Source organism: Nycticebus coucang, chromosome 2, assembly GCF_027406575.1.
Source record: "Nycticebus coucang isolate mNycCou1 chromosome 2, mNycCou1.pri, whole genome shotgun sequence".
NCBI lineage: Eukaryota > Metazoa > Chordata > Mammalia > Primates > Lorisidae > Nycticebus > Nycticebus coucang.
In genome coordinates this window covers 40,885,125-40,895,466 of record NC_069781.1, presented here as the reverse complement: position 1 = coordinate 40,895,466, position 10,342 = coordinate 40,885,125, and the positions used below count along the sequence as shown (strand labels likewise).

General features: G+C 46.7%; 1 long non-coding RNA gene across 1 annotated transcript in view; it reads left to right on the top strand.

The window, feature by feature from the left end:
- The first annotated feature begins 5,554 nt into the window (after nucleotides 1-5,554).
- Nucleotides 5,555-10,342, top strand: part of LOC128571754 (uncharacterized) — a 105,053-nt gene continuing 100,265 nt past the window's right edge. Inside the window, exons 1-2 of the long non-coding RNA XR_008375959.1 lie at nucleotides 5,555-5,905; nucleotides 6,169-6,315. This is a non-coding gene — a long non-coding RNA (uncharacterized LOC128571754). The remainder of the gene's footprint in view (nucleotides 5,906-6,168; nucleotides 6,316-10,342) is intronic.

Sequence of the window (10,342 nt, the reverse complement as noted above, 5' to 3'; positions counted from 1 at the left end):
GGGATTTAGTGTGGAGGAGAGGAACCAGGCCCAGTCAGAGGGCCTAACAATCGGCACAGGTTCCTCGGGGCCCTAGGACTATCTCCACAGCTCGCTGGGTGGGGTCAGACATTGCTTCTCTGAGAAGCTCTTGTTTCAGGCCAGGCCAGAACTGAGGCTACAGAGAGGAGGGAGGTGTCACACCAAAGAAGGAAGGCTGGGCTTGTTTTGTTTTGCCTTAAGAAGAAAGTGATCAAGAACACAGCAGCATTTTTCTGCAGCTGAGGAGGACTTAAACATGAAGAGCCCACCGGCACCATCTATGGGAGTCTTGCGGTCCCAGATTGATTCATTTCGGTGATCCTAGGTGCCCAGGATGTATGACCCTCCTGTCCTTGAGAAATGTCTGGAGGGCAGGCGGCTGGGGCTGAGCTTTTTTCATTTCTGTCCATCTCGGGATTTGCTCGGTGCCTGCCAAATGCTCGGCCCCCAGTGAGTGTGTGGGAATGAATTCAGTAGAAAGCCATCAAGCCGCACTTCCTAAATCCACAATATCACCTCCAGCCTCTATACACCACACCACTGAGAAGCCACAGACATCGTGCAAAGGGCACTTTCCTTCTGGCAGCCCTCACTGCAGGCTCCTTGCTGCCCCCTCTCTTCTGCTTTCCCAAGTCCTGCTGAGCATCCTTTCTGTGCAGACCAGTCACATGTTAGAACCATCCCTCCACCAAAACATGTTCTTCCGATGCAATTTCCATACTCTCACTTTGGCTGTAATATTTAAAGACATTTTTTAAAAGTCACTTTCCATGCATAATTTTCTCTCACTACACTTTGTTGTTTGGCATTTTTTTTTTTTTTTACCCTTGAATTAAAATGGTTCCATACTGATATCTGAGGCTTTACTAAGTGGGATACATTGGTCTTTTCTTTTTTTGAGACAGAGTCTCACTTTGTCACCCTCTGTAGGGTACTGTAGCATCATAGCTTACAGCAACCTCCAACTCTTTTCTTTTTTTTTTTTTTTTGCAGTTTTTGGCGGGGCTGGGTTTGAACCCGCCACCTCTGGCACATGGAGCCGGCGCCCTACTCCTTTGAGCCACCCATGCTGCCCCAACCTCCAACTCTTGGCTCAAGTGATACTCTTGTCTTAGTCTCCCAAGTAGCTGAGACTACAGGTGCTGCCACAACGCCTGGCTATTTTTAGAGACGAGGTCTAGTTCTGGCTCAGGCTGGTTTCAAACCTGTGAGCTCAGGATAATCCACCCACCTCGGCCTCCCAGAGTGTTAGGATTACAGGCGTGAGCCACTACGCTGGGGCTGGGATGCGCTGGTCTTCACCAGAACCAAGAAAGAGTTAAAGTTGCAAATGGTCCTCTGTTGTCTGTTTCAGTTTGGGGGTGCAGTGGAGACACCCCAATTGTCTATTCTTCCCTTCCCCTCCCCAGGACTGAGTGCAGGATGTCAGGTTTCCTAAAATAAGTCATACTCTGTGGGGAGATGCCTGCCCCAAGCAGGGGTTGATTTGGAATAGAGGATTCCCAGGATTAGAAGGGAACTTTTTTGGCCAAATGGTCTGATCTCCTGAGCTAGAAAAGAGAAGAACTCAGTAACCTTTTAAACTGAAGGTTCATTAACCAAGCCCTTGCAGGGTCCCCAGGGAAGCCAGGTGAGTGCTTGTCATCTTCCTTCACCCAGGTGGCACCTGATAGAGCATCCAGGTCCAGAAAGAGTCCCATAGGCTGTTGGCACCTACCAGAAAGGCACCAGCATGTCCGCAGCAGAATCCAAGTGAGCTTCTCTGTCATTAGAATTTTTTGGAGCTCTTGGAGCCTGTAAGATGCTGTGGAATCACTGCATATTGCAAATGCCCAGAGGAGAGAACTGCTCGTTAGTTTTCACAGCTTTCCAGAGTCATGGGGGTAGATGAGGCTTCCTCTGCCAGGCTGTGGAGCCCATTCTGATCTCTTCAGTCCTAAGGTGCTGGCAGGGATGGATTTGGGGGCTCCAGGCAAGGGACTTCGTCACTCCCAAGGCTGGGATGGGGTTAGTGTGGAGCTAGCACAGCCCGAGAGAAGCATTGCTTTCTCTATAAGACTCCTGCTTTTATTTATTTTTTCCCTGTTTTTATTTTTATGTACAACTTAATTCATATTTTCTGTTTGCTCCCATTTGTGGACATTTTTGTGGTGAGTATAGCCTTTTCATGTCATTATTAGGCACTAACTGCAGGAACTCACTCTTCCAATGGACCAATTTTCTATAAAACAGCATAGCTACCACAGCCGCAGTATAGGACAGAAGCACCAGAACTCGAGTATGCCTCAGAGTCACCCAGAAAGCAGTGTGAGAATGTGCATTCCCAAGACCACGCCAGTGAATCTGACTCGGTAGAGCTGAGGGGGCTCAGGACTCTACATTTCTACAGGAACCACTGTGGATTCTGCTACGGATGGGCCAAGGAGCCCACTTTGAGAAACTGGTTAGAGTCTGAACTCTGACCCATGGGATGAGCCAACAAGTCACTGGAGATGGGATCTGGGACAAAGAGGCATTTCTGACTCTTGGGTGACATTTCTGTGGTCCCATGTTCAGAGGGTCAGCCAGCCTGTCTGGGGCATCATGTGGCCTCAGTGGCATGCCCTATACTGTCCATCATAGCTCTTATTTATCCTGAGCTAATGTCTCTCAGGGCTCAGTTCAGTGATTTTCGACTGATGGGTTCATAACATTTTTTTTTTTTTTTTGTAGAGACAGAGTCTCACTGTACCGCCCTCGGATAGAGTGCCATGGCATCACACTGCTCACAGCAACCTCTAACTCTTGGGCTTATGCGATCCTCTTGCCTCAGCCTCCCGAGCAGCTGGGACTACAGGCGCCCGCCACAATGCCCGGCTATTTTTTTGTTGCAGTTTGGCTGGGGCTGGGCTTGAACCCGCCACCCTCGGCATATGGGGCTGGCACTCTGCTCACTGAGCCACAGGCGCCGCCCGGTTCATAACATTTTTAAAGATCATTAATTAAATTATTTTTGAAAACAGTTCAAAGCACAGTAAGTATATCTTTTTTTTTTTTTTTAACTTTCTTTTGGTCAATATAATAAGTGTGCTGTGCAGTGGAAGTTTAACTATAGGTTTAAGTGTGCCGTGAGATAAAAACAGTTGAAAAACACTGGCCTGGTTTAATGGATTCTGCAGGTGATATGGGGATGAGGAAGGAGAAAGGAGAGAGAAGGAATGTGAGTATTGAGAACACTGTGCTGGGCACAGAATCCAGGCTTCACACAGTATCTGACACCAGCCCCACAGAAAAGCTTGTGGGTAGGCATTGCCGTGCCCCTCACTTTCCAGCTGAGGAAGTGGAAGCTCAGAGGTCACACAGCTAGGAAAGGGTCGACCACTTTTGGTAAACCTAGGTAGGTTCAATTTAAAGGCCTTCCTCTTTTCTTTTTTTTGGGGGGGGGGTTGGAGGGGGAGAGGAGGAATGGAGGAATTTAAATTTCTTTCCTTCAGATTTTTATCTCGAAACATTTCAAAGTACAGGATAATTGCAAGAATAGTACAGTGATCCCCCACTGACCCTTTGTTAGCATTTTGCTACCTCTAGGAGCTCTCTCTACCTACCTTACCCACTTATCTAATTTTGTTAATCCTATGTGAGAATTGCTTAGAAACATTGGGTCAATTTACTTCTATTTTAGCTTATCTCCAAAGAACAAGGGCATACTTCCACAAAACTGCAGTAAAAGTATCACACTTAGAAAGTTTAACATTAATACATTACTATTGAACTGGCATCTAGTTTATTTTCCTAGTTGTTTACAAAATTCTCTTTATAGTGTTTTTATTTATTTATTTATTTATTTTGGCTGGGCCAGGTTTTTTTTTTTTTTTTTGCAGTTTTTGACTGAGGTTGGGATTGAACCTGCCACTTTTGGTATATGGGGCTGGCGCCCCACTCCCTGAGCCACAGGTGCCACCCTGCTGGGCTAGGTTTGAACCTGCCACCTCCCATGTATGGGGCCAGAGCCCTACTCCTTTGAGCCACAGGCACCGCCCTATTTATTTATTTTTTTATTAAATCATAGCTGTGTACATTAATGCAATCATGGGGTACAATGTGCTGGTTTAATATACAACTTGAAATACTTTCATCAAACTGGTTAACATAGCCTTCACTGCATTTTCTTAGTTATTGTGTTAAGACAGTGTTTTTATTTTTTAATTCAAGATTCAATCTAGGATCTCTTACTGCATTTACTTCTCAAGTCTCTTTCACCTTGAAGAGCATTTCGGTCTCTCTCTCTCTTTTAATAACACTGGCAGTTTTCTTTTTTTTTTTTTGTAGAGACAGAGTCTCACTTTACTGCCCTTGGTAGAGGGCCATGGCATCACACAGCTCACAGCAACCTCAAACTCCTGGGCTTACGCGATTCTCTTGCCTCAGCCTCCTGAGCAGCTGGGACTACAGGTGCCCGCCACAACGCCCGACTATTTTTTTGTTGCAGTTTGGCCGGGGCTGGGCTTGAACCCGCCACCCTCGGCATATGGGGCTGGCGCCCTACTCACTGAGCCACAGGCGCCGCCCAACACTGGCAGTTTTCTAAGAGTCTGGGCCAGTTGTTTTACAGAACGCCCCCAGTTAGGATTTATTGGAGTCTTTCCTCATGATTGATTTGTTCTTAGGGCTTCATATCAGGGGGACAAAGGTTTTGCTCTTTATTTGTCTGTCACTGCCACTTACCAGGTTGGGATCAAGTCTGGCCCTTTATATTGTTAAAAGGACCAGGGTTGCAGGGAAAAGCAGCACAGCTTGAAGGGGTGGCTGTAGGCTGAGAAGGGCAACAGAAGAGAGTTCAAGTCTTAGCTCTAGTCTCTGGCTGATTGACTTTGAGTGTATCAATTAACATTCCTAAAACCTGGTTTTCTCCTTTGTAAATGTAGATGATTTTGGCTTTACAGATTATAACTGATATGAGCAAAGAAACTTGCATATCACCTGATGTATAAGTAATCATGACACCATAAATGGCAGCCATTATTAAGTCCTTAAATATGATATACCAAAATATCCTATTTCTTTTCCAAATACATCTCTCAGGCACACCCTCTCCTGTGCTTTCACTTTTCTCCCTTTCTAGGGCACTTCCATTGGCCCTGGCTTCCTTCTTCCCAACACATCCAGTCTGACTGCCTGGCACTCAGCACCCTCTGTGATCTCACCTCACCCCACCTACCTGAACACACATCTCACAGTTTCCCATGGGGAAGAGTGATTGCTCTTGATTTGGCTTCCAGCATATTCTTTTCCACTTCTCTCATTGGTGTGACAGACTCTCTCCTCCTACCCTCTTGCCCCTCACCACAGGGGTGTATGCATATGTCTGTTAAGGTATGGTCATGAACAGAAACCACTCTAGGTATTTCAAATGGGAGGGGTTTTAATGAAAGTAATTAGGTGCTTGGCAAAATCTGGACAAAGGTCAAAGTCTGGACAAGCAGAGGTCATGGAAGTTCACTGGTTTTGTCATTAACTTTCATGAATATGAGTTTGAAAGAACTCAGAAAACCACTCAGAATGATCGCAGCTGCCTCCAATTCTGAGGTCTTTTCAGTAAAGTATCTAGAAGCCATGAAAAAAAAGTCATGGCTACCTAAGCCCAAAGTTTGATACTGCCAGAGGAGCAAAGTATGTTTTCTGCCTTTCTTCTGCCTTCCCAATCTTGGTAAGCATTTCTCATTGATATATTCTAATGTAGGACTCTGGAGACAGGGATTCTGAGACCTGCAGTTCCCAGGCTTTGGGCCCCCGTGATCCAGGGAAGAGCACTGAAGCGATGCTGGGCCAGTGAAAGAAAAGCTTTCCTTGGGACTCTTCTGATGCAACTAGTGGGGAAGACTCGCTGTTGCTTCTGGGATCACAGGTTGGTAGGACATGAAACTAACTACCTTGGAGGCCATCTTCCCTGACTTTTCAAGGAAGACCAGCTGTAGTAGGAGGGAATGAGACCCTCAAAGGGTGAAAAGCAGAGTGAAAACAGGGCTGGAGATGGGGGAGAGAGAAAGACAGAGAGCAGGTGAGAGCCAGCTGATCATGTCCTGCCAGGCCTGGGTTTAGCCTTGCCTTTCACAGTGTTGTCTATGTCCTTCTCAATTATTTCCACCCGTAAATTTCTTTTTGCCCTAGCTAATTTAAGTTGCGCTTTTGTTACTTGCAAGCCAATGAGTCCTCATGAATGGCAGAAGGGAGACCAAGTGAACATTGCTGAGTCTGAGTGTGCCACACACTATGCAGAGAGGACTAACAAAGGAGCTTGAGCAGCCGGAGAAGAAGGTAAGAAGGAAGTTCACTTCCATTTTATCTTTTATCTTGGAAATGCTAAATCATAATTTTTATCATAGTTATTACTTCTTATGGGCTTTGTTCATTTCTAGAGTGTTCTTCTTCTTCCTTTCCTTCTGGTTTTCAAAACACTTTTTTTTTTTCTTTTGCAGTTTTTGGCCAGGGCTGGCTTTGAACCTGCCACCTCCAGCATATGGGCAGGGGGGGTGGGGATGGGGGCAGGCGCCCTACTCCATTGAGCCACAGTCACCTCCCCAAAACACTTCTCATCTTTCAAAGACCAGTTCAAATCTGGTCTCACCAGGGACCTCCCCAACATCTTCACCCCATTTCTTAATTCTTAAAGATCTTGCCACAGAACACTTGAACCTCAGATTATTCTAAACATTTTTGTGAGTGTTTGAACTTGTTTGCTGTGAACTTCTGGTCATGGACTACATCTTCCATTCCCTCTGTATCCTATTGCCAGGTTTATCATTATTGACTAGTGCCCAACTAATTTTTGGAAGATGATGGACCGACAGCTCAATGGAGAGGCTGAAGTTGCCATGGGCAATTAAATGGAAGAGTAGGCGTGGAGGAGAGGAATATCATCAATTAACAGTCATCCAGGAATAAGGAAGCCTTTTCAGAAAGAGTAATCAACCTGGCTAGAAGGCACTTGGCACACGTGGGTGGACCCAGAGTCCATAGCCATGCACCTCTCCCGGGGACCACAAGGGGGCGGCAGAGGGCATGGTCCAGGTGCCAAAATGTTGCTATGGCCACAGGATTAACCTGGGGGCTTAGTCAGCTAGTGGAGCCCTGGCTGGCAAGGAGATCTTGGTCTTGGTGACTCACACAGGATAAGGTGGGCCTCCAATTAGAAGGCCTAGGAATCAGGGTGCCTGGACAACCGCTGAGAAAGTCAAAGGATGAACAGATGTATGGTGAACATCAACGGGCGTCTAAGAATATGAACCAGACTCTCCAAAATCAAAGTAATCGGTAAACTTCAAGAGATCCATGTAGTCTGTGAAGGATGAGGGGACGTTTCAGTGCCCCGGAGAAGGAAGGCAAGAGTCTTGGAGTCTTATCTTTTTTTTTTTTTTTTTCCTGAGACAAAGTCTCACTCCGTTGTTCAGGCAAAATTGCTGGTTTCAATCTAGCAACCTCAAACTTTTGGGTTCAAACGATCCTCTGGCCTCAGCCTCCTGAGTAGCTAATACTACAGGTGCTGGCTACTCAGCACAACACTGGCTAATTTTTCTATCTTTTGTAGGGATGGGTTCTTGCTCTTGTTCAGCTGGTCTCCAACTCCTGACTGTAGACTTGAGTTCCCGCCTCGGCCTCCCAGAGTGCCAGGATTACAAGGGTCAGCCACTGTGCCTGGCCATTTTTCCTTCAGTTATTACTTTTTGTCTCGTGTTTTCTGTTCTGAAAGCCTGAGCAAGATTTGAGCACATCAGCAAGGAAAGAACCCCCCTTCCCACTCCCCTTTTATCTCCGAAACTTCATTTCAATACCTATCTTTCAGCCCAGCCGTCATACAGACAGGCATCAAGGTGGCAGAATCTTCCCCCTCTGGGATTTTTCTGAAGACTGTCTCTTCCCACATTCAAGCCAGACGCCATCTTCATTGTCAGGGTTTCCACAGAAATAGATAGCCCACAAAAGGCACTACCGCACCTGAGAATTTGTTTTCTCTTGCTAATAATTTCTCTTCATAAACATTTTTGAAAGATGAATAGGTGTACCTTTCTGGAAGAGCGGGCAGATGTTGGAGCGTGAAATGACTTTGCATGGCATGTTTTATAGATGAAGGGAGGGCCTCGAGACCGCCTTTTATTTGCTCAGCCTCTGACTTGGTTGCAGATTGACCAGGTTCCTTTCTCTGTAGGTGAAGGTTTGGCAGCCGCTTCACTCACTGCTGCTAACCTGAAGCTTTGAAGTTAGCCTGGGTGGAAGCTAGAGATGGCCAAAGAGTTGGCACAAAGTGCCACCAGCCTGCAGCAGCTCTGGGTCCCCTTGGCACATTTTGCAGCCAGGACTGCCTGCGTCTTGGGGCACTTTACTGTGCTGGTGTCCCCAGCCCACGCTGTCTTTCCATTATGGCTGTGAAGGGAAAGAATTCCTTTCTATCACAGTGTTCATGAATCTCAAAGGAAAATAAAAAAGAGATGTGATTTCAGAAAAATAAAGAAGCCCATGTAAAAATGGAAGACACAGCAACCTTCAGCAAGATGTGAGATTGTCCCATTCATCTCTGTCCGGGAGATGGGAAGGGCTATTGTTAATAACAAAGTGACACAAAATGATGTGCTGACAGTTCACCAAGGTCCCTGTGAAGCCCAGAGTCAAGAAGGCCAAATGACTCATGAAGACAGCAAAGCAGAAATTGAGTGGGTGGGGAGGACCCAGAACTGACCTGCAACCCAGGTCACGGGTTTCATAACGGGTTTATTCCCACAGCAGGGCAGGGTTGCCAGAGTTAACAAATAAAAATGCAGGATGCCCAGTTATATTTGAGTTTCAGGTAAGCAATGAGCAATTTTTAAAGTATACTTGGGACACATTTGTACTAACAATTTATTTGTCATTTATTTGAAATTCAAACATAACTGGGCAGCCTGCGTTTCCTCTGGCAACCCTCACCCAGGGGTGCAGGGCTTCTCTTCGTTTCCCCGGAACTTATGTGTTTTCCAGCTCAAGCTCCACCAGGAGGAGGATCCTTCCAATCTCAGCTTGCCGAAGGCTACACTGTCTTAAAGGTCCAGCTCAAAGGCCACATTTTTGTGACGACATGTCCCCCACATACCAGTTCTTCTTTCTTCTTCCCTCTTTCCCACTGTGTTTTGCTCATTTTCCTATTTGGGTTTCTGATTAGTTGCTTATAGGTCTGTTTGCCCCGTTACACAGGAGCAGCTCAAGGGTGAGGACTTTAAGTTCTTTTCTTCCATCACCCGCAGGGTAGCTGCCTCTGTGCCTGGCGTACCCTGAGGACGTCCGCTGGCTGAACGAATGAATGAGCAAAGCTAGCATACTCTCAGTGCTGACTGCGTGCCAGGCATGGTTCTGTACTCTCTGTGTGTGGAAGTCCTTCAATGTTTGAGGGAAGCATCTTTCAAATTTCCATTTTAGAGATGGAGAAATGGAGGCGCAGAGAAACTAAGTAACTTGCCCTAGGGTCTGAGCCCAGGCAGTGTGGCTCCAGGCTGTGCTCTCATCTCTGGAATATGTTAATGTTACGCACTGAAGGAGTGGACAGAAGATGGAGCAGAAGAGCAAATGAAGGAGTGCATGAGCACAGGCGGCAAACACTGTTAGTATCAGGAAGACACAAGCATGAGAGCCACGGTGAGTAAAGGAGGTGAGAAGCAGACGAGTCAGGGAGAGCTCAAGAGGACCAGCTGAGGGGCGAACCTGGGAGAGGCACAGGGACTTGACCGTGAAAGGCCTCCCAGCAGCAGGAAGCAGCTTATCTCTTGTTCCATTTTCTGCTTTGGAAACCAATCTTTGAGTTCTCAGGGGCCTGACTGCAAATCTCTTCCCAGCTTTCTTCCCCTCACCCCTCCTCTTGCCAGTGTGGACTCCACACTATCTTCTCTCTCTCTCTCTCTTTTTTTTGAGACAGTCTCACTTCATCTTCTTGACTAGAGTGCCAGGGCATCATAGCTCACAGCAACCTCAAACTCTTGGGTTCAGTGATCCTCTTGCCTCAGCCTGCCTGGTAGCTGGGACTGCAGACACCTGCCACAAAGACCAGCTAGTATTTATTTATTTATTTATTTGAGACCAAGTCTCACTATGTCACCCTCAGTAGAGTGCTGTGGCATCACAGCTCACAGCAACCTCCAACTCTTGGGCTTAAGTGATTCTCTTGCCTCAGCCTCCCAACTAGCTGGGACTACTAGTCCCGTCACAATGCCTGGCTATTTTGTTGTTGTAGTTGTTGTTGTTTAGGTGGCCTGGGCTGGGTTTGAACCTAGCCTGGCTGTATGTGGCCAGCGCCATAATCACTGTGCTATAGGCACCGAGT